This window comes from Triturus cristatus, chromosome 3_2 (assembly GCF_964204655.1).
Source record: "Triturus cristatus chromosome 3_2, aTriCri1.1, whole genome shotgun sequence".
NCBI lineage: Eukaryota > Metazoa > Chordata > Amphibia > Caudata > Salamandridae > Triturus > Triturus cristatus.
The window spans coordinates 286,263,346-286,286,103 of NC_140584.1; positions in this window are offsets into that span (position 1 = coordinate 286,263,346).

Here is a 22,758-nt window from a genome sequence, read left to right on the forward strand (position 1 = left end):
GAGGAGCAAGTGGGTCGAGCCTCTCCAGAGGCGTGACGTGGACCCGCGGAGAACAATCAGGTGGCACAGCACAGCTCCGTCGCGGCCCAGGAGGTCGATAATGGCAGCAGCAGGTGCCCTGAGACGAGGTGAGTGCAGGCAGCGGGAAGCTGGGTCGCTACGTCGCGGGTGTCTGCAGGATTATTTCGGATGATAGGCTTGGCCGGCAGAGCCCACTTAAAGTGCGGCCATCTTGCAGCCGGCTAAGCCACGCCCCCCAGGCAGCCAACCCCCTTTAGCGGGCAACCATCAACAGACTCCCCACCCCACTTTCGTTTTCTTATTTTAAAAAAAAATATATATATATGTTTTCCTTATGTAGCAGGACTGCAGAAGCCAGAGACGACACTTGGCTACTGCCACTGTGTAATGTATATATGGGACACAGATCACAGGCTTCTTTTTCAATGATGTTGGATGTATGCCATGCCGATGAGTCCTAGGACTGGCCTTCAACATAAACTAGCCAAATGAGGGTGCCAGCGCTGGGTGTTGGACAAACGACTGATGTGATCATGTCACCTATTTAAAGGTAAGCAGCCATGATCTGAAGCCGTTGGGGCTTGCTTAAAGGAAAAATATATTTCCGTCATCTATGTGTAATTCCCTTTTGGCACACAGTGCGCCTTGTTAACGCTGAACAGTGAACAATTCTGCTCATTACTCGGAAATAAATAAAAAATAATACAATGCCATAGCAGCATCAATCACCACAAACATAAAGGTATGTATTAATAGTTAATTCCTTTTTCATTACAATTTGAACCAAACCTGGATAGTAGCCCATATCCTTGTCTAGAACGAGACCTCTGAGGCAACCCCCAAAAACTACCGTCTCAGTCATCTTAAAGTTCAATTTCAACCAATTGTTGCTCATCCAGTGTGGATCAACTACTATGCACTATGTTGGAATTTAGCAACAATGGCACCCATGTTGTCTGAAAATATTGTGGATGAAAGGAGCCATCTAAATACATGATGAAAAAAAATAAGAAAGGCAAGCATCACAAGATAGGTGTTCCAAAGAACGAGGGGAGAGAAAGAGGACCCCCTGGGGACACCCCTGTAGCAGCTGTTACTCTAAAGTATAGGGAGGCTGGGAAATCACGTGTTATATTTATGTCAAAAAGTCAATGCCAGTCTACCACTGGCCAGCACTTTAATGTGCAGATGGCAAGACAGAATGTGCTCAGGAACAACTGTGTCAAACTTGGCTGAAAGCACCAAGGCTAAAGTGACAAGGCTGTGGGGGTGCCGCCATGTGCTGTGAGCTAGTGCTCAGATAAAAACAGGTTCATAGCCTCCACGAGGCCAGAGGCCCAGCTGAAAATCTTCTAAGTATCTAGAAGTTTGTACTTATTCACGTAGATGGATGACTGCAATGTTTTCCATTACCTAAGTAGCACTGGGAGCCCTCACCCATTGTTTTGAGAGGTGGGGCCATAGCTCAGTTTTTAAAATAAACTGAAACCACTGCAGACAAAAACACAGATTAAGCAGGTGACTAAAGCATGAAGGCCATTTCTGCCAGATGAGTTAATATCTTGACCAGACAAGAGTCAAGCCTGAGGGCGGGCCAAACAACAGGCATCACAGCCGAGCTGAAGTAGGAGTACCTGACCATCCTTGACATTAAAAGACAATTCTTTGTCTCCAGCTTCACCTTTGCTTTGTTGGCACTACTGTTTGCACCCATGCATGGTAGCTGAGGGACACAGATTTCTTTGGGGTGATCAAAAAATATCTTCTGAAGGGGTGGTGCTGATGTATCTCTGGTGCTTCCGCAAGAAAGAGCAAGCTATCCTAGATATCCTACGCGGATGCTGATGAAGCATCTAGTAACATGGTCTGGGCAAAAAGGCAATTGTAAATGCACCCCATGATGGGTATTATTTTAGGCCGCTGAGTGTGTGGGATGCATCTCTGCTACGCGGTGTGCCTTTACCTCCACACGCTGCACCGCTAGTTCTAAAGCGGTCCAGCATATACTGCTGGTTTCTCTGTATTGCGGGCTGGAGATGAAAGTATAGTTCTTCCAGTAACCTCCCTTGAAACAAACTAAGGCTTAATGGAGGCTGATCCTAGCCACATCCAAGCTTGAGATGAAGCAAGGGCGGTGTCTATTGAGTCACCTGGTAGCACCAAGATGTCCGCGATAAGGCAAGGCCTGGTGTCCAGTCTCTGACAGGAGGAAACCTAGGGTGGCACATCTAGCCCTAAGTGACTGGCAGTTCAGGAAGTCGAGAGGCAGAATGCCAGTGGATTAACCCTGTGTGGAGCAGTGGGGTTGGTGATGGAGTAAAAACTTTGTCCAGGACAGCTCCCCGATGCTGTGCAGCATGGCTTGAAAAGATGGAGACAAAAAAAGGTCTATGACGTGGCCGGCTGAACCTTATTGTAGGTGTGCGCAACAAGAATGCACATGCCTACAAAATGCCGCAATTGTTTTCTTTCCTTTTTGTTTACTGAATCAGTAAATGCAAATGAAAAATCGCAAGCAGGTGAGGTGAAGCACCACAGGTGGGGGAAACATGGGGGACAGTGGCTCAAGCGCCGGGGGAGTGGGTGGAAGCAGTGCAGGGGGCGTGGGTGGTGGGGAAGCCACACGAAGGTCACGGGAGGGAAGAAGAAAATGGGGGTATGGATGTGCAGAAACAAAGAGGGCAAGGTCGAGCAGGGGAAACAAACAGACCAGAGAGCAACGTGAAGCTCGGGGGTTGGAGAAGCACATGGGCCAGAAAGCTACATGGGGCCAGGGGAGAAGTACATCAAGAAAAATGTATTGCGGAGGGTATGGGGAGAAGGACACAAGCAGAGAGAGCACCATAACACCAGTGCAGCGCAGGAAAAGAAATACAAAAGGAGACAGCTGAAAAACACATGTATTCTTGTAAACCTACCAATGGCAAGTAATGGGCGGGCTTAAAGTCCCACTATAAGTAGACAATACTTCTCTCAACAGATAAAAGTTTCGCTGTCTAGTAAGCAGAGCGTAACAAACATTGGCAAAGCGAATAGGTCTCATTTTTTGGCTTTGTCAATGCTTTTTGCTGATGCTGTTCAGCATCTTTCTACTCCAAGGCAAAAATATCATGCGCACAACGTGGGACCAAACCTATATACATTGCAAAGCTAACAGTTCATTGTCGCCTCCTGTGACCATATCTTACAGAGTCTGCATAGCATCTTAGTCAGACCTCGAAACAGTGTCATACACGCAACTTACCCAATAACTATGTATCTGCAACAGCACACTCCACACACCCTATCTCACAGCACTAAAAGACCACCTTAACTAAACTGTACCACATGCGCCTAACACAGCATCCAACCCATGTAACTGTCCAATGATGAAGTCCAGCAGCACAGACCCCTCTGAGCAGACAAATCAAAACTGCAAAACCCTACAGTACACTCATCCCAAAAGAAACCATTAATAAACGATGAATCTAACGGACCAATCAGAATAAAAGCCGTATATATGGTATTTTCAAGGATGAAAGACTGAGGTGGACCTGTTGAGATTCGAACCTGTGGCGTGTGTGTAGCTGACGCTTTTTCCCAGCAACCATCTGAAAGGTGTTAGCGCCGGAATCCTCCAAAACGCTCGAGTGCTTTGCCCCCCGTTTTAGAGAAGTTGTGACTTAGCAGCAAGAGCTGAGGAACCAGGTCCAAATCCTGGCCTCGGCTCAACACCCTATGATTTTGGGAAAATCGCTTAACCTCCTGTGCCTAAAAAAGTGTAATGTATCATGTACCCCTCTCTAATGCCATTCCATTTGTAAACCATATTTCGATCAGAAGATCATAAAAGTCACATAAAATACATTTAAAGAACTAATAAAAGACATTAAAAAACAGTTAATTTAAAATGGATCAGGACAGAATGTATATAGCAGCAAGGCATTATTTAAAACTAAGACGCTTGATCCACATTGCATGTAAAAAACGTGAGACAGCGAAGACTACAAAAGTTCTTGTATCACTAGCTAAAATGCGATTGGCTTCAATACATCTTGTAAATCCTAGACTTTTACATAAAGGGATAAGCCAGTATTTCCTAGGGGCTCTATATGCAACACAAAAAAATAATACATGAATTAATGACTCAGTCGACCTTCCGCAAGCTGGGCAAATTGTTTCTGTGTGTTTTGACCAGTTCTTAGTGAAGTCCCTGAGTGGTAAGGTGCCCAACCTGAATTGAATATATAATTTCCTCGCCAAAGGTGGGCACAATTCATTCAGGAATGGCTCGAAGGTAAAATGGTCTTTGATTGATAAAAATTTTCTTGAAAGACTGCCGAGTGTTCTAATGCCCTTGGACCAAGTTCTCCAGTATAAAACTGGAATAATCAAGATGATAATGGTGCCTTCAGGTCACACTGGGCTACAGCAGCACAATGCAGCACAGTTCTCTGAAAAATATAAAACATACTCATCCGACCTGCAATGAATCATCCCTCAGTTCTAACCGAACCATTGAACTGCTTTATCACAATTAACCTCCCCAATACTAACTGATTCGGCCAGCAGGCTTCATCTCGAAAAAGGCATCGCTTTCACTGGAAGACACACACCGTCAACATCTGGGAGCAGCAGCTGCAACGTTCAATGGTGGAGCACATGCACCTTTCAAGAAGCTTGCTACACTTTCTATCCGAGAGAACTAGCACTTCACAGCCTGACTAAAATACCTTTAATAGGTGAACGTGTGCTCTTCCCCGGACAGGCTTTGAAGATCTTAGCAGACAACAACACTGGCACTTTTCAACCGCAAGGCGGTACTAAAATGCTGGCACTTCTGATCAATGTTTTTTATATGATAATACTGACAATGTTCAATGTTTATAATACTTATAGATTAGTATGGTTATTTGCTGCACGGTTGCAATATTGATAATATATGAGTGCGGACACTTCTCAGCCTGATTGGTATTGTATTTATATAGCGCTTACTACCTCTGACGAGGCGTCAAAGCACTTTTCGGTGAGTAGAACCCTACGCTGGAATCCAACAAGAATTAATGGTGGATTAATATAGGTAAATATAAATTGTTAATTTGAGTGGAGGACAGAGTTGGATTGAATGGGATTAAGGAGGGATAGCGGTGGGAAGAGACTGGAAAGTGTTAATAGGGAGATCATAGCAGTAAAACGAGGTTTGGAATGAGTCAAATGAAGGCTACAGTAGGGAAGCATTTAGAAAAAGATGTTTGGGAGATCATACTGGTAAAATATGGTTTGGGGCGCGCCAAGGAGGGATAGAGGAGGGAAGAGTCTAGACAGGTTTTTTTTTTTAAGTTCACAGTAGTAGAGTGAGGTTTGGGGTGAGTCAGAGAGTGGTGGTAGAGGATATTGTGAGAGAGGTGTAGGGTGAAGCATAGGGTAGTGCACTGGAGAGACTATAAGGTTTGTTTTTCTTCTCTTCTACAGTAGGATTAAAGTAATAAATATAGATACATAACTGCATAGAAAGGGAGTATAACGAAGATAATATATTTAGATTTAAAGTTGTATTGTATAAACTCGGACTTTCAAGTGTTTCTGCTGCACTTGAAGCTAATTTATTTGTGTATTTATCTAACCAAGTAACACTAGCGGCTCCTGGTGGGAGTGCTGCGGGGGCGGGGAGGAACAGGGTGGGGGTAGTAACTACGGAATACGACTGAACGGAGGTAAGTAAACAAATAAATAAATAAAACGAATTTCATTGCGCGTGCACTGCATTGCCGAATGCAATACAGCACGCGTAAAGAAATTCATTTTATTTATTTATTTGTGTACTTTCCTCTGTTCGGCCGTATTCTGTAGTTTACTACCCCCCACCCTGTTCCTCCCCCGCCCTGCCACACTGCCCCGCAGCACTCCGATCAGGAGCGGTGCGTTTCTTTTCCGGCAGAGCCACGCCGGTATTTATAAATCGATTATCGCCCAAGAGCGAAGTAAAGACCCACTCACTTGTGTTCCAGAAGTAATTCAGGTGAATTTATTTATTCATAATTTGCCATGCCCTACGCGTTTCGGTCAGACTACTTTGACCTTGGTCACGGGATCAAGGTCAAAGTAGTCTGACCGAAACGCGTAGGGTATGACAAATTATGAATAAATACATTCGCCTGAATTACTTCTGGAACACAAGTGAGTGCGTCTTTACTTCGCTCTTGGGCGATAATCGATTTATATATATATATATATATATATGTATATATATATATATATATATATATATATATATATATATATATATATATATATATATATATATATATTCATAGAAAAAGCTGCTCCCAGCATTGAGGTGCCACTCACTTCGTGCTTCAAAATCCTTTATTGGAGTTCTCACAGGGATGCATACAGCGTGCAGCAAAACAGGTACTTCAGCCTTTATTCTTTCTTCTGACGCGTTTCGGGAGCCATCTCCCTTGATCACAGGCACAGGCAGTATTGGAGCGTGGCAGTCATGTTCACAGCGCAGCTGCGCTGATTTTGAATGTTTCCGCCCTGTACAAGGTACAAGTGCATGATGGTACATGAAGTTTTGTTTATAGTCATGTTGCCGTTGGTCTCATGACTGTGCCTGTGATCAAGGGAGATGGCTCCCGAAACGCGTCAGAAGAAAGAATAAAGGCTGAAGTACCTGTTTTGCTGCACGCTGTATGCATCCCTGTGAGAACTCCAATAAAGGATTTTGAAGCACGAAGTGAGTGGCACCTCAATGCTGGGAGCAGCTTTTTCTATGAATGTAATTCGGTCTTGCTCGGACCGAGAGGTGCCCCACGGCGGAAGAGCCGATCCGCAACGTAAAAGACGAAGAGACGTTGCAGGAACTCCGTGTCCATTTGGAGTTTGAAATTTCAGTGCTGTAAATGGGGTGTCAGCATCACTAACCCACTGTGGAATATTAATATTTTATGGAGACCAACGGCAACATGACTATAAACAAAACTTCATGTACCATCATGCACTTGTACCTTGTACAGGGCGGAAACATTCAAAATCAGCGCAGCTGCGCTGTGAACATGACTGCCACGCTCCAATACTGCCTGTGCCTGTGATCAAGGGAGATGGCTCCCGAAACGCGTCAGAAGAAAGAATAAAGGCTGAAGTACCTGTTTTGCTGCACGCTGTATGCATCCCTGTGAGAACTCCAATAAAGGATTTTGAAGCACGAAGTGAGTGGCACCTCAATGCTGGGAGCAGCTTTTTCTATGAATGTAATTCGGTCTTGCTCGGACCGAGAGGTGCCCCACGGCGGAAGAGCCGATCCGCAACGTAAAAGACGAAGAGACGTTGCAGGAACTCCGTGTCCATTTGGAGTTTGAAATTTCAGTGCTGTAAATGGGGTGTCAGCATCACTAACCCACTGTGGAATATTAATATTTTGTGGAGACCAACGGCAACATGACTATAAACAAAACTTCATGTACCATCATGCACTTGTACCTTGTACAGGGCGGAAACATTCAAAATCAGCGCAGCTGCGCTGTGAACATGACTGCCACGCTCCAATACTGCCTGTGCCTGTGATCAAGGGAGATGGCTCCCGAAACGCGTCAGAAGAAAGAATAAAGGCTGAAGTACCTGTTTTGCTGCACGCTGTATGCATCCCTGTGAGAACTCCAATAAAGGATTTTGAAGCACGAAGTGAGTGGCACCTCAATGCTGGGAGCAGCTTTTTCTATGAATGTAATTCGGTCTTGCTCGGACCGAGAGGTGCCCCACGGCGGAAGAGCCGATCCGCAACGTAAAAGACGAAGAGACGTTGCAGGAACTCCGTGTCCATTTGGAGTTTGAAATTTCAGTGCTGTAAATGGGGTGTCAGCATCACTAACCCACTGTGGAATATTAATATTTTATGGAGACCAACGGCAACATGACTATAAACAAAACTTCATGTACCATCATGCACTTGTACCTTGTACAGGGCGGAAACATTCAAAATCAGCGCAGCTGCGCTGTGAACATGACTGCCACGCTCCAATACTGCCTGTGTCTGTGATCAAGGGAGATGGCTCCCGAAACGCGTCAGAAGAAAGAATAAAGGCTGAAGTACCTGTTTTGCTGCACGCTGTATGCATCCCTGTGAGAACTCCAATAAAGGATTTTGAAGCACGAAGTGAGTGGCACCTCAATGCTGGGAGCAGCTTTTTCTATGAATATATATATATATATATATATATATATATATATATATATATATATATATATATATATATATATATATATATATATATATATATATATATATATATATATATATATATATATATATATATATATATATTTATCCATAAGTAATACATACATTTGTTAAGTCGACCTAAAGAATATGTGTATATTTTAAAAACAATAGTTATTATACATATTTGTAGAAAGAAATACACAAATACAAAAATCCGAATGGCTGATGGAGAGGAGCTCTGCTAAGGAGCTCCGAGCTAGGCATCAACATTGGTTGAAAATCCCCAGTTTAGCCCAGCCCAGCCATCCATCCATCGCTCTACTATCAATAAGCCTTATGGTCTGCCTGATGAACATACAGAAACTGCAAGAAAAGACATGGCTCCGATTCAGGGTCGGACACTGACCTGCCAGAGGTGAACTTAGAATACCGGCCACTGCTGCCCTTCCGAGAGGCCAGTGGACGATCCGGTGCCAACTGCTGCAAGTGGCGGTTACCGACACATCCTGCTGTTCATACCCTAGTGACTGTGGGACTGAAGACGACACCATGCAGACCAGGTGAGTGGCCCCCAATGCTCACAACCCAATGCTGGCACTGACCGCCGGCTACAGGAGTGTCCGCAGTGCTGGGGGAAACTGCTGGCTATCGGAGCTCAAGACCAGTTGCTGCCACTGTGAATTCTGAAGCACACAATGTGGCCCAAGGCCTCGTGACCGGTACACATGGGCAGTGCCAGTGACCAGAGTTTCGAACCTGCTGCTATTCATAGCAGCCATAGCGGCTGGGGTTCCATATGACATCCTATTTGCAAGACTTGCTTTGGTGACAGTCATCCCCTGGTAGTGCAGCAGGACTGGCAAAATAAGGGTGAGTGAGAGGCCATGCTCTCGGAGCGCGCCAGCGTTTGAGCTGACACCCATCTTGCCTTGATTACATCGGCTGCCGAGGGAAATGTAATTGGGGCAAGGCTCCTGTTTCTCCCAATACACGTCAATCTCATTCAAGCTGCCATTCTGCACTGTAACCAGCGGCGGCCACCATAAACAAAGGGTAGTGGGGCGGCTGGGGTCACGTGGGAGGGGGAAACAGCCTTTACCACGAAGGCTTTTCTACGCGTTACGTTTACAACGGTACACTTACCACGTAAACGTCTTTACAACGCGTATTGCTTCCACGACCGTCTTTACCACGCAAGCAACGTCTTCACGGCACGTCTTCTTCCTCATCCGATTCAGTCCTTTTTTAGTGTTGGCGAAGACGTGAGAAAAAGGCAAAAAAAGGAAAAAAGGGGGCTTGGGGTGGTCTCCCCCCCCAGAAAAAAAAAATGTGAGAAAAAAAGAAGTAACGTCAGGTCGGGGAGGAAATCGACGTCGTTTTAGGTGAAAGGGAATGACGCTTCAACTTTAAGACGTAAAACGTCAACAAGGAAGAACGAGGAGACAACATGAAGAGGTAAGGGAATATAAATTTAAAAAATAAATATATGGATTAAGGGTAACGGGCCGGGGTAATAATAATAAGTATTGGGGGCTGGAGGTCAGGTAAGGGTACAGGGGAGGGGTATAACCTTTACCAAGAGTATGCCGTTACCATGCATAAATTTACAACAAAAATCGTTGTAAAAATATGCGTGGTAAAGGAATAATCGTGGTAAAGGTTATGCGTAGAAACATCATTCCGTTGTAACGCATACGTGGTAAAGGCATGCGTTGCAACGGAATGCGTAGTAACGACATATATTCGTGGGAGGCATCGGGCGGGAGGTGGATAATACAATATTTAAAAACAACGTTCCTTTCGCTGCCCCCTGCCTCTAGCGTCGCATCTCGTAGCCTCTCCTCTTCGTGCCTGGTGCCAGCAGTCCCTGGGACAGTCTCCCTGTCCAATCCCCACACTGCAGAGCAGTGCAGGGACGGTTCTGAGTGGGCAGGAAAGACGGACCAGGGAGTTTGTGGGGTTTCTCCAGCCCGGCTGCTGGAGAAAACCGAAGTGCGCATGTGTGTTTTGGTCAGCCTGAGATGGCCGGCCAAACACACATGAGCACTTAGGGAGTGGAGTGCACTAGCACTCCTCCTCCCCCCTCCCATGCCTCGGGCCTGCCCCTCCCAACACCACTGGCTAATAGCAGGCAAATGTAAAGTAAAACTATGCAAGAACATAGTTTTATTTTACATATTCTGGCTCTGAGCCAGGCAGTGGGGCGACGCTCTTCCGCCATTTTTGAGGAGCCAGCACTGACTGTAACTTGGGGACCAGAGGATGAGAGGCCCTTTCTGCCGCACAGGAGAGCGTCCTCAGCTCTTCTCACACTGTCCACCTCCGCGAGAACTCTCTGCTACCCACAGGATTGTTTTCCACAATTGATAATCATTTGTTTTTGTGGCACTTTCTAGAATCAGGGAGGATAATATTGAGGTCCTGGAGTCTTTTTCAAACTTGGAATTCAGTACCTCCCCCCCACCTTCCCTAAGGAACAGAAAACAAAAAAAGGACTCACACACAATCAAAATAAAAAGAGGACCACCAGAAAACTCAAACAACAAGTTAGAAAGATGCACGCAAAGGGCAATAGGCTGTCAGCAAACAAAAAAAACACACGCACAAGCGTGTGGTGAGTCTCGGAAGTCCTTACTAAAGCCTCGCTGCACGCTGGCTCAGGCGGAACCTAAAAACACACTTTGGCCCAGTAGGCAGAGCCAGTGACCCACCCCACCATACCTGGGGCTCCATCCCATATAGTGATTGTTGAGGAGGCGACCAACCTTCAGCTTGTTGGCCACTAAAATCGAATAGTCTGCTGGAATTACTCCAAACAAATGAAATTAAATAATGTTTGGGTGAAAAAGAGCAATTATTATGGGCCACAGACCAGGGCGTAGGTACACCTTTTGAGTTACTAGACACTGCAGCTGCTTTTAATTCAATACATTGTGATATCCTGTTGGGTAGATTGCAGTAGGCAGCTAGTGTATCTGATAGCTTGAATGTCTGAATCAGAAACTTTCTAGCAACCAGAACATCACAGATGCAATGCAATAACTTTACAGCACTACTACAAAGCTACCTCACCCCACAATCAAGCAGCCACTTTGCTCACCTGGGACTCACACACATGCTGTTCACCCCACACCTACATGGGACCTCCCCCAACCCCACAATCAAATGGGCTTACTGCTTACCCTACACTCAGACTGGCCTATCACTCACCCTACACTCACACAGGCCCACTGGTCACCATGAACTTACAAAGTCACTGGTAACACTGCACCCACACAGACATCGGTCACCTTTCACTCACACCTGTCCTCCCAGCCCAAGAGAGAGGGGCAGGAGGGCAGCATTTCAGGGCCACCCTAATGTTTGTAAATGATAATAGTGCCGTAGAGGGAAGATTGCTGTTTGGGCCATGTCTGAGCTGCCTGTCACCACGTGGTCACTTACAATGCCTAGCCCACTCCGTACAATGCAGCATCCACCAATCAGCCCAGGACAGCTCGGAGTTTACACACCAGAGAGCTACATGTGAACCCCACAGTGGAGGAGTGTGGCTCAATGGTTAGAGCGGCAGACCCTGAAGCAGAGTTCTGGCCAGGGACCAGGGTTCGATTCCCGCCTCGGCGGGGCTCGGGCTCAATTTCCTCGGACCTGTCTATTCTCGCCTCGGTGCCTATTCTAATCACGGGCCCCACGCTGCAACTCTGGGCAATAGCTTGCTTAGCCTCCACACCGGCCCCAACAGCGCTAAGGATGCCTGGCTTCACCCTGGGGGTGCCCAGGAGTGGACACTTCACAGGGAAAGCCAGGAGGGGTTCCACAGCGGTATGAGTATCAGCGCCAGGAAACCGCAAAGGCGACACCGCAAGGTGTCCGTCTGGTGACAGTGCGCTCTATAAGTACCTTGACATAAGTACCTTGACAGCCAAAGGGCACTTCAGAATCCTGTGCAGTGCCCTAGGATTGGCTGAGGTGCCTATAATGCTTCACTCATTAAAGATTAGGATCTTCCCCACCCCCAGTGATTCCCATAATATGTTCAGCTTTGGAAATGGCTATCACGTGAGCAAGAATTACTGAAATTATAGATGTTTGTCTGTAAATCAATTGATAACATACAACAGATGTTGGCCTGAATTTGTATGGCCTCTCTGGCAGCTACCTTACAACCACCATTACGCTAAATGTGTCAGCACTCTTGCATGAAGGGATAATCCACTTAGGGCCATATGTAGGAAGCCAAATTGCGATCGCAAATGCTGAAATTCGCCGAATTTCAGCGTTTGCGATCGCAATTTGGGCAGTGTGCTATGTAGCACACAAAAACCCACATGCAAAATAAGGAATCGCAAAATTTGCGATTCCTTATTTTTGCTAATGCATTTAAGGAATCCCAAATTGCGATTCCTTAAATGCAATGTAGGAAGCACCCAAGTTTTGCGATTTTGGTTTAAGGAATCGCAAATTACCACCAACTTCAGGTTGGTGGTAATTTGCGATTTCTTTGAAAAATTCACTTTTTTGCATTTTTCAAAGTGCCCTGTGGCGCACATACATGCCCTTAGCGCATGTATGTGCACCACATGTGCACACATGTTTATTTCAGGGGTGCAAAAGGGTGTCCTATTGACACCCTTGCAACCTTGAAATTGCATTCTCAATTTGCGATTCTCTAATTGAGAATCGCAAATTGAGAATGTCTTCCTATTCATTCCTATGGGCCCTCTAGCCCATAGGAATGAATGGCAAGGTATTCCTTATTTGCGAATCTCAATTTGGGATTCGCAAATAAGGAATAGGTGGGAATCGCAAAATATTTTGCTAATCCTACCTACATTGCGTTTTTCAATTCTCTAATTGCGATTCCATAAAAATTGCAATTAGAGAATCGCAAAACACGTTTTACCTACATATGGCCCTTAGTCATTTTCCCTCACATGCTGCAGCATCATTAAGATAAGACATAGTACCCATCTTAGTTTAGAAGAATCCCTCCAGGAACCAATGGGAGTGCATTCAAGCACTCTTTACTGTTGCATTCATCCATATTTTGCAAATGCTCAGCACCGGAAAACCATCATATGGGAGATGGGGCAAAGGCTCCTCCCTCTCTGTAGTGCTTCTTAATGCTGTTTTCTGCTAATCACATAAGCTGTGGTGACAACTGCACTGTCAACTCAGAAAGATTGCTTTGTGTAAACAGTGCAGGGATAAGCTAAATAATTACATGTGTAATGACATAGTGAACTTTGCAAACATATAATAATCCTTCATGCATTCCAGTGAGTTAGAATGCTACATCCAAAAAGCCCAAGGAAAGAAAGCGGGATTAAAATACTTCTGTGGGCTGAACTAAAGTGGTTTAGAGTATGTGTGGAATACAATATGTATAGCATGGATGCTGCAAGCACCCAGGTGAGAGACTTCTGGAGAGGGGTGACGACTGCTCTGATGGCTGTGACAGAGAGGGAGATAGCCTTGACACCGGGGGTCTGCTTGTTACATTGGTTCCCCCACACTGCCAAGACTAAGATTACCAGCAAATTCATTGACCTAGGGTTGTTCTTGGCTAAGAGAGAACTTACTTCCCACTGGAAAGCGAGGCAGGGGCCTAGCCTAGTGTGCTGGAATAAGGAGCTGGTGAAATGGGCAGAAAGTGAAGGGAACTATAGGTTATGTATGGCTCAGCGTAATGGGAGTGAGAAGTCACTGGAAATGGCCCGGGCATGGGTGGCACTCCTGGAACTGGCCAAGCATCCGGCTATAGAAGACGAGGATACCCTTGATGAGAGGGATGTGGCACGGGTCCCTTGAGCGACCTTTCCCCCCTGTGGGAGGACAGTGTGAGCTGGGACCCCTGCGATCATGATACGAAGCTTCCCCCTGTGTCTCTGATCCCCTCACTACCTCGGCCTGAGAGATAGGGAGACTGATAGGTGATACAGGAGACTTGTTTGCCTTCCTGCATATCTAAGTAATTGGCGACATGCTTGGGGTGATGGTGGGGGTGGGGGGTTCCTGTTGGGGGTGTTTCAGATGTGGGAGGGGAGGGAGGGGGTCGGGGGTTCTATTTGTAGCTTCATATCATTGGACTGGATCAAGCATGCAGACGGACTGAGCTGTACCACGAGTGCCTTGTAGGGTGTTGGATGAGACTTTGTAATCAGCTTGTCATGATATCTATTGCACTGCATGCTGACTTCCTCCCTTGAGCAGGCCAAGGAATGCAGGACTGAATGTATGTTTTCTGAAACTCAATAAAAATCTGTTTAAAAAAAATGGATGCTGCAGGCACCATTATACATCAAACCATATACAACCTGCCTTCTATTATTTCACCAATTTGTGGCTGCTGTTCGAGTCAACCGGTCCCAGGATGCTTGTTTCTGGTCCAGGGAAGACGTGGCTTGGCAGCTCGGACTGGACTGTTCCCATGAGGCACAGGGTCAAGAGTGATTTGCATATGGCCATGTCTGAACTGGGGTGGCGTAGTGGGCAAAAGAACGATGATGGATTCAACCCAGATCTGTGACTGGGGGTGAGTGTCTGAAAAATTTCAGCGCTCCGTCCATCATCTCCCTGTGTTTGCTTTGTTCGCCCTAAGTTGGCAGGGTATGCCGAGACGTGGGTTCCTTGCTCACTTTGCCACTGGAGTCAAGCTAGCCTGGCTGATGAGAGGTGTTACCCCAAAACTGGTTCCGGGATGCTTGTATCCGGTCCAGGGAAGACCTGGCAGGTTTACAGAAGTTAAATTGAGGCTTTTGGGCAGTCAGTAGCAGTGTGTCAGTTTCTACAGGTATGCTAAGCCTTGCCCCAGTAAAGTTTATAAACTATTGAAAGAAAGTTAACTTTGATTATGGCATCTATGGGGAGTTAGTAGAGTGCTGAGGTTTAGGCATATTCTAGCCACTGGTTTCCGTAGCTCTTGTAGCCCGGCAATGAGTTTCTCGGGAAGACAGGTGTAGACAATATTGCAGTATCCCAGGCCTGCCATGAATTACGGCTCTTGTTCGGTCCAGCCGGTGATCAACTTGTAGCAGTGGTTGTATTTTCCAGCGTAAGGATGATCAATATACTGGACTGCAGCATTGTCTTGTGGAGCAAATGAAAGTTCAAAGTCAAAAACTATCCTTAGGTTCATTGCTTTCTGGGACGTTTGTGGAGGTTTGCGAGACATGGGGGCCAGTTGAAAGATATGAGTCAGATTGAGTACCTCCCATTACTAGAGTCTCGTTTTGCCTCATTTTATTCAGATGAAACTTCCATTCATCCAATGGAAATATGATCAAGGCATAAGGTGATTTTGCTGGAAATTTCGCATTTCTTATTTTGGCAAAAATGGAGTTGTGCTTCACCAGAACAACAGAAGCTTGTATAGAGGAGGCTCCTCCGCTAAGGCGGAGGAGCGCCACCCCTCTGCTTTTCGCAGTGTAATAAAAGGAAAAATAAAATGATAATACCTGGATGTTATTATCATTTTATTTGTTTCTGTTTCAGTGTCTTGGCAGGGCGGGCAGATCTGCTCTGCTTTCAGAGCAGGGGGAGGAGTGTTGGGCACTATGTGAGGGTGCATGAATGTTTGTCTGGTCCTCTCGCGGGCCGGCCAAACATTCTTGCACACTTTGCATGTTCTCCACCCATGCTGCATAACTGCCTGGTCGGAGAACATACCCAGGCTCCCACTGCCTGTCTGAGCGCCAAACCACGTGATAAGACCAATTCTAATGTTGCATTGCAGCGTTCTGATTGGCTTTGGGAAGCCTGGGAGCTCGGGTGCTTCCTGCCTCTTGTTTGCACAGGAGAAGCCAGGGAGAGGACAGAGAGGACAGAGGAGAGGCAGTGCAGCCGGCAGATAAGTGAATTTTATTTTTTAGACATCCCCTCTTCCCCTTTCTCCATCCCACTGCGTCTTCCCAGGAGTAGCTGCCACTGAGCTTGTAATATACATTTAGGGACTACATTTGGCGGTTGTGTGTCAAGAGACTGGGCCAGGCCTGGGTAATAGTAGAATAAAGTGTTTGGATCGCTTAGTTTCATGTTTGGATCCCAACGCTTCCACTCATTCTTTCATCCTTTCTAGGTCAATAAAATGAGTACCAGTGTGTTGTGTAGCAATAAACATTGGTTGCCTGTCAACAGTAACAGTAGGCTCAACATAGAAGGAACTAAACTGGCTCGACGAAATGGAGCTTGGTTCAGAGGAGAATAGATTCAAGCAACTAGTGAGGTCATTACGATGGCGGAAGGACCGCCACTGCCAGCCATGCGGTGGCGGTCCTGCCGCCATCAGACTGGGAATTTCCCCCCGCCACATTACGATGGTGGGGGGATCCAGACTGCGACCGTGGCGGACAGAAAGACCGTCCGCCACAGAACCGCCACAGGCAATCAGACTGATTGCCTGGCGGCGCGGTCTGCATGCATAAAATGGTGGCAGTGCCTAGCAGGCACCGTCCACCATAATATGATGCAGGCTGTGAGACAGCCTGTCCATGAAGGCGACACCGTCATGAAAAGGCAGGTGGAGATCCTGTTCGGGGGCCCGTTGCAGGCCCCAATGGGGGTAAATGTAAATGTATTTGTACTTATATAGCACACTTCTACCCAGGGGTCTCGTAGCTCTGTATTCATACCGCTGTGGAACCCTTCCTGGTTTTCCTGTGAGATGTCCACTCCTGGGCACCCCCAAGGTGAAGCCAGGCATCCTAGCGCTGTGGGGGCCGTTGTGGAGATTAAGCAAGCTATTGCCCAGAGTTGCACAGTGGGACCCATGATTAGAATAGGCACCGAGGCGAGAATTTTCAGGTCCGGGGAAATTGAATCCAAGAGCTGCCGAGACGGGAATTGAACCCTGGTCCCGGGCCAGACCTCTGCATCAAGGTCTGCCACTCTAACCATTGAGCCACACAGGGGGGTGTATGTGCACTGGGGGGTACCCATGGTACCCCCCTACATTTCAGTGCACTAAATGGCATGCACCATATGGTGCTTACCACATAGTGCACTGTAATGCACAACATGCATTTTCAACATTGCAGCGGGTGCTGCTATCAGCACCATCCGCCGCAATGTTAAAAATGCAAGATGGGACCAGCTTCCTAATGTGGTGTGCGGGACCGCCGCATGTATTGCGGACAGTCCCAGTCACCACCACGAGGGGGGACGGACTTCAGTCCGTCCGCCATCGTAATCGGACCCTAAATCTCCATGGCAGTACCAACTTAGAACCACATGCCATAAACCACTATCACAAAAAATTGATTGGTCATCAACAGGGGTTGCATTGTCACCAGGAGTGTTATAAACAACTTCCAGTCTGATGGGGGAATTATGTTCAGAATTAAGTTCTATTGTCAGACACTTAAAGAAGGAAACAAATCAGTAGCCACCTCTGCACTGAATAAAAGTGTTGTAAAGTACTGCAGCTCCTCCCTTGAGCCTTCCTTCATGATCACTTCGGATGGTAGAGTCCTCCAGAGCAGGAGGTCTTGACATTTTTTGAAGGCCTCATTGAACCAGGTTTTTGTGAGTACTAGTAAATCAAGGTTATGACTAATAATGATGTCAGCAGTTTCCAGTCCGTGCTTCACTGTTGATTTACAATTGTGGAGCAGACAGCGCAGAGCTTCACTGATACGTTTGGTGCGCGGTGTGGCCAGGGATTCATCCAGAATTTGTATGAGTTTACTATGTACCACTGCTTACTGGAGTAATTCTGCTGCTTAAGTCTGTTTGCAGAAATAGTCTGGATTGTAGCGGAAGGGACAGCAGCCATGATGGCAGGGTCGGTGAAGACTGCGGTAGTAGGAGTGTGACTGTGGGATTCAACCTGGAAGTTATGAGTGTCATCATTAGAGAGATAGGGACAGAGTCTGTCGGGATGAGGTTCGAGGTTGATCCTCAGTATCGTGCTCCATGTGTGCTCAATCCACATGTGGGAAAGTAAAGAGTCGGCAAGAGAATAATAGAACTAAGGATGCATAATGAATGATCAAAATGAGTCATCTATAAATTAAGGAGACTGATTTTGTGCTGAAGGTGATCCAGAGATTTGGTGTTGCAGATGTAGTGAGCCCCAGGGTACAACATAGCCTTTGAGTCACTGTGGACATTGAAAGAGAACAAATTTAGGGGTCTGTCTGGGACAAATACATCGAAGCGATTGGTAGTATGGAAGCTCTTGCCTTTGATCATATTGTCTCTTGACATATTGTTCGCTTTTGAGCTTATTGTGTTTGCCTGATCTTGCTGCTACCTGCTATCAAGTAGGAGAGGTGTGGTGCAGCGGTCAGAGCGGCTGACTCCGGAGCGCGGGGGTCATGGTTCGATCGCCAGCGGCAGCTCAACTTCACATCATGTAATCTCCCCGACGGCCCCCAGCGCCTTGCAGCCTTATGAGGTGATATGTTCACGCTTTGCAAGTGTGGATTATTATTATTATATTATAAATCTGAACTAGGATTCCTGGGCTCAAGAAGGCGAGGCTCTATAATCAGATCTGAGACAGGGTTCCTGGGCGTGGGGAATATTGCCTCTATATTATCATTTGGTACAAATCAATGGCGACTCGATTACCCAGTGGAGGCTGCAGACGGATATGCTGTAAAGCAACATTCTTTTGCACCTAAGCACATCTTGCTTCACAGTATTGCAATCACACAAGGCATGGTTTGTGCTCTATACACCAATGCAAAGAAAAGAAATACATTATGGCCACTAGATACAACCAATATGGACACTTCCCAACATCCTCTGGCATAACCTAACAAGCCTGTAGGTAAAGTACATGTTCATCCCACCCCAACATAGATATGTAATTATGTAATAGTAATTCTACAGCACAAACCCCACAAAGGAGAGCTGAACAGGGTGTGTAAGTCCATTGTTCTTATTAGGGTGTTAGAACACATGCATTTTAAATTTATTTTTCAATCATAGGAGGGTTGGAGCAGTTCTTGTGTGGAATGCCTACTTTCTGGTCTTTTCTTTCCTGCTTTAATTTCTTCAACTTCAATCTGGTGATGCTCTGGCTTCTGGTTTCATGTTGTCTAGTTGAGGTGTGGCGTAATAGCCAGGGCGGCCAGCTTTGGAACTGGAGAACCAGGTTCACATCCCAGCATCCTGTGATTTTGGGCTAATCACTTAACCTTCCTGTGCCTTAAAAAGCAAACCAATGAATGTGTGCTTGTGTAATGTAATTGGGGGTCATGTAAAGCACTTCAATACCTTTGGGGCTAGTCCGCACTTTAGAAAACAGTAACAAAAAAAGAATTACCTTGACCAAGTATATAGGGGTGCGTGATGCGGCTGGTCTTCAAGATGAAGGGGGAGTTAATGCCGCTGAGATAACCGGAAATGATTGATAGTGCCTTAAAACTCATGCTAGAGTTTGTTCAGGGTTTGTAGTCTTTTGGCCAGCGTGGGTCCTTACTCTGTGAGCTCTTTGAATTATTAGCGTCGGGTAAAATGCAGTGTTTGTGTAAGGCTGTTAAAGGTTTTTAAGCAATGCAATCATATTTTTTTCTTTTTTTTCTGGGGCATCTGAGATTATCACATTGTCTCTCCTACTTCTGTCCTCAAAGTCTAATATCTAATTATGTACCTGCCATATTCCTGCAACAATTCTGGTATGTTGCTCACTCGTCCCTCCATTCAGCTACTTTTTCTTGTTTACTTCATGAGTTCATTAAAAGATGCAATATCTGCTCTCAGTGACTGTACTTCAGACGTTGCCTTAGTCGCCTCTGCATCAACAAAGCCAATGGACATTTTAGTTTCAGCGAACACTTTCAATAGAATGTTGAGTCTGGCTTGTGGATTCTGTATTTGCCTCCGCCATGTTTTCTGCTTAAGAGTAGGTACTTCTGAGAATGACAGTTGTGTTCCTGTCTTGTGTTTCAACGTGTGTTTAACAATCTAGGTGACTGTATTCGAAGTCTGTGTTATTGTCTAGCTTTCAGATAGGTTTAATAATAAAAAATTAACTTCCTCTCTTCTGTAGATCTCTTTCAATATTCAACACACTTGACTTTAATCGCCTGGGTGCATCAATGAAACCTTGAGCGAGTTTGGTTTTGATGGAAGATCTCTCTTGCTATCCATCCACTGGTAGCCATTGAGCTGGGTACCTCAGACTATCCGTTTTGAGCCATGGACGAAGTCACTTCCTCAGGCAAATTTGCAGTGTTCAGTCGGCATGTCATAGGACAGCAGAAACATTCTCATAGTCATAGTGGCAATATTTGTTCAGTTAGTTAGCAACAAACTCAGGGGACTGATAGTGGCACTTGAGACGAAAGAGGAGGGTGGAGCTTTATTTCTTTTTAGAACTGGTGCCTTGGAATTGCTATGCCAGTAGTGTTGTGCCTCACAAGAATAGCAATAACAGGTAGTCTGATTGGACCTGGTTTATCTTAGGACACGTTGCAGCCCTGGATCCCATTAAAGATGACTGCTGTCAGTTCTCTATTACCCGTACTCTTTCTATTGCCATATATTTTTCTCCACACTCTACTTTCCCAGTCTGATCGGGCTCCCTTTATTGGTTAAACACTGCAGCGCTATCCCACCTATTTCACTTCTCTCTCGCCCTCAGAGCCCCTGCCCGGTCATAATTGTTGCCCCCACTCGTTATAATTCCATACATTCAGGTCCTGCCAGTCTGGGCCTCCACTATGCAGTAAAGGTTACATACAGGATCAGAGCTTCTCCTCCTATTGTGGGGCTCTGTAGTTTGTTCGACAAGATAGGGCCCTCGCATAATTTTCCCTTGTCTGCAATTACGGTGGTGCGGGCTGTCTGAGGTAGTTCCACGTCATGTCATGGCTAATCTTTAGCAAAAGACACACAATTGATGGACGGAATGTAGAACAAATCAAAACATTCACCCCCAGTCAAGAGATCTGGGTTAAATCCATCACTCTTTTGCTCACCATGCCACCCCAGTTTAGACCTGGCCATATGCAAATCAGTCTTGACACTGTGCCTCATGGGAACAGTCCAGCCCGAACTGCCTGGGGAGGGATAGTTTTCATATCGCTGAACACTTATTGAATTTTGGATTCTGTTTCAAGTCCGATGATGTTCATTTCATTTACTGGGACTTAAGATTGGCCAAGCCACTCAACTTCACAGAAACGCTTACGTGGATGCAGGTGTTCTCAAAAACGTTCACTCAGTATCAGGCCTTCCATTTGTTGCAAATGTTACTGAGAGCTGTGTTGCATTGAGGGCCGGACTGGGAACAGCAAGTAGCCCTGTCAGATTGCTGCTCGACCGCCCTGGGACCAGGAGGGGCGGGGCAGATGCTAGTAAGAAGCACTGCTGACGCTTTTGTTACAGGGGGCAGGTTTTGCATGGCCACAAAACCGGCCCCCACCCTTCCGGCCCTCTGGGGAAACACGCGCTTCCGGCTATCGACAGTCCAGCCCTAGTTGCATTACAACTTACTCAACACATTCACAAGAATGGCGTCTCCAATGAGTACTAGTGGAGCTTCAGTCAAGGTTGCACCACGGAAAGAGTATGCTCCAGGTTTTGGGCGATGCATTCTGCATCATTGACTTGGTCATCTTCTGTCTCTTTTTCCTTCTTGACATGTCTGCCACATTTGATACAGTGAATCACCGTATGTTCTTTGAGACCCTTAATGAATGTATAGGCTGTGATGGAGTGGTCCTCAAGTGGCTCACATCCTATCTGCCAAATAGGTTGCAGATGGTCAAAATAGACTCCAGTCTCTCTGAGTAGGTTGCCTTAACCCTGGAAGTGCCAAAGGGCTCCATTATGTCACCTACTCTCTTTAACCTGTATATTGAACCAGCCGGAGCCATACTAAAGAACTCTGGTGTCCTTTATCATCAAGAGGCAGATGATATGCATGTCTGTCTTAAGATCTTCTCCCCCATTGATGTGTCTCACCTAGCACATACCCTAAAATCTGCACAGGACAGGATGTCCAATCATCATTTAAAAGTGTATCCATCAAAAGCAGAATTTCTCCTCATCTCTTCCTCTCAGTACCTACTACTAGGTATAATCACGGAGTGACTTAGTTTGTGCCCATGACTGCAATCCTACCATCATGGACAGAGCCTAATCCTTGGGTGTTATTCATAACAAAAGACTCAATCTTCAACGAAAAATCATGGTAATAAATATGAGCTTGTGCTGAGGGGGTCATCGTTTCATTACTGAATGATATCTTAAGACGTGTCCATGGTGCTATCATTAAGGAATAGGACACTTTACAACCCGCACCTTTACTCCGGGTGCCATTACCCCGCAGTTTTAAACCGCAAAATCTTTTACAATGCATGGCTTCAAAACGCAATCCATTACAACGCATTCCCCATTACAACACAATGTACTATTCTTACTCCACCGTGGCGATACTTTGGATAATGCGTTGTAATAGTTTGCGGTGTAAAGCCCTGCGTTGTAAAAGATTTTGCGGTGTAAAAACTGCGGGGGAATGGCACTGCGGAGTAGCGCATGCGGGGTAAAGGATGTTTCCCGTCATTATGACTTGTCCATGATGC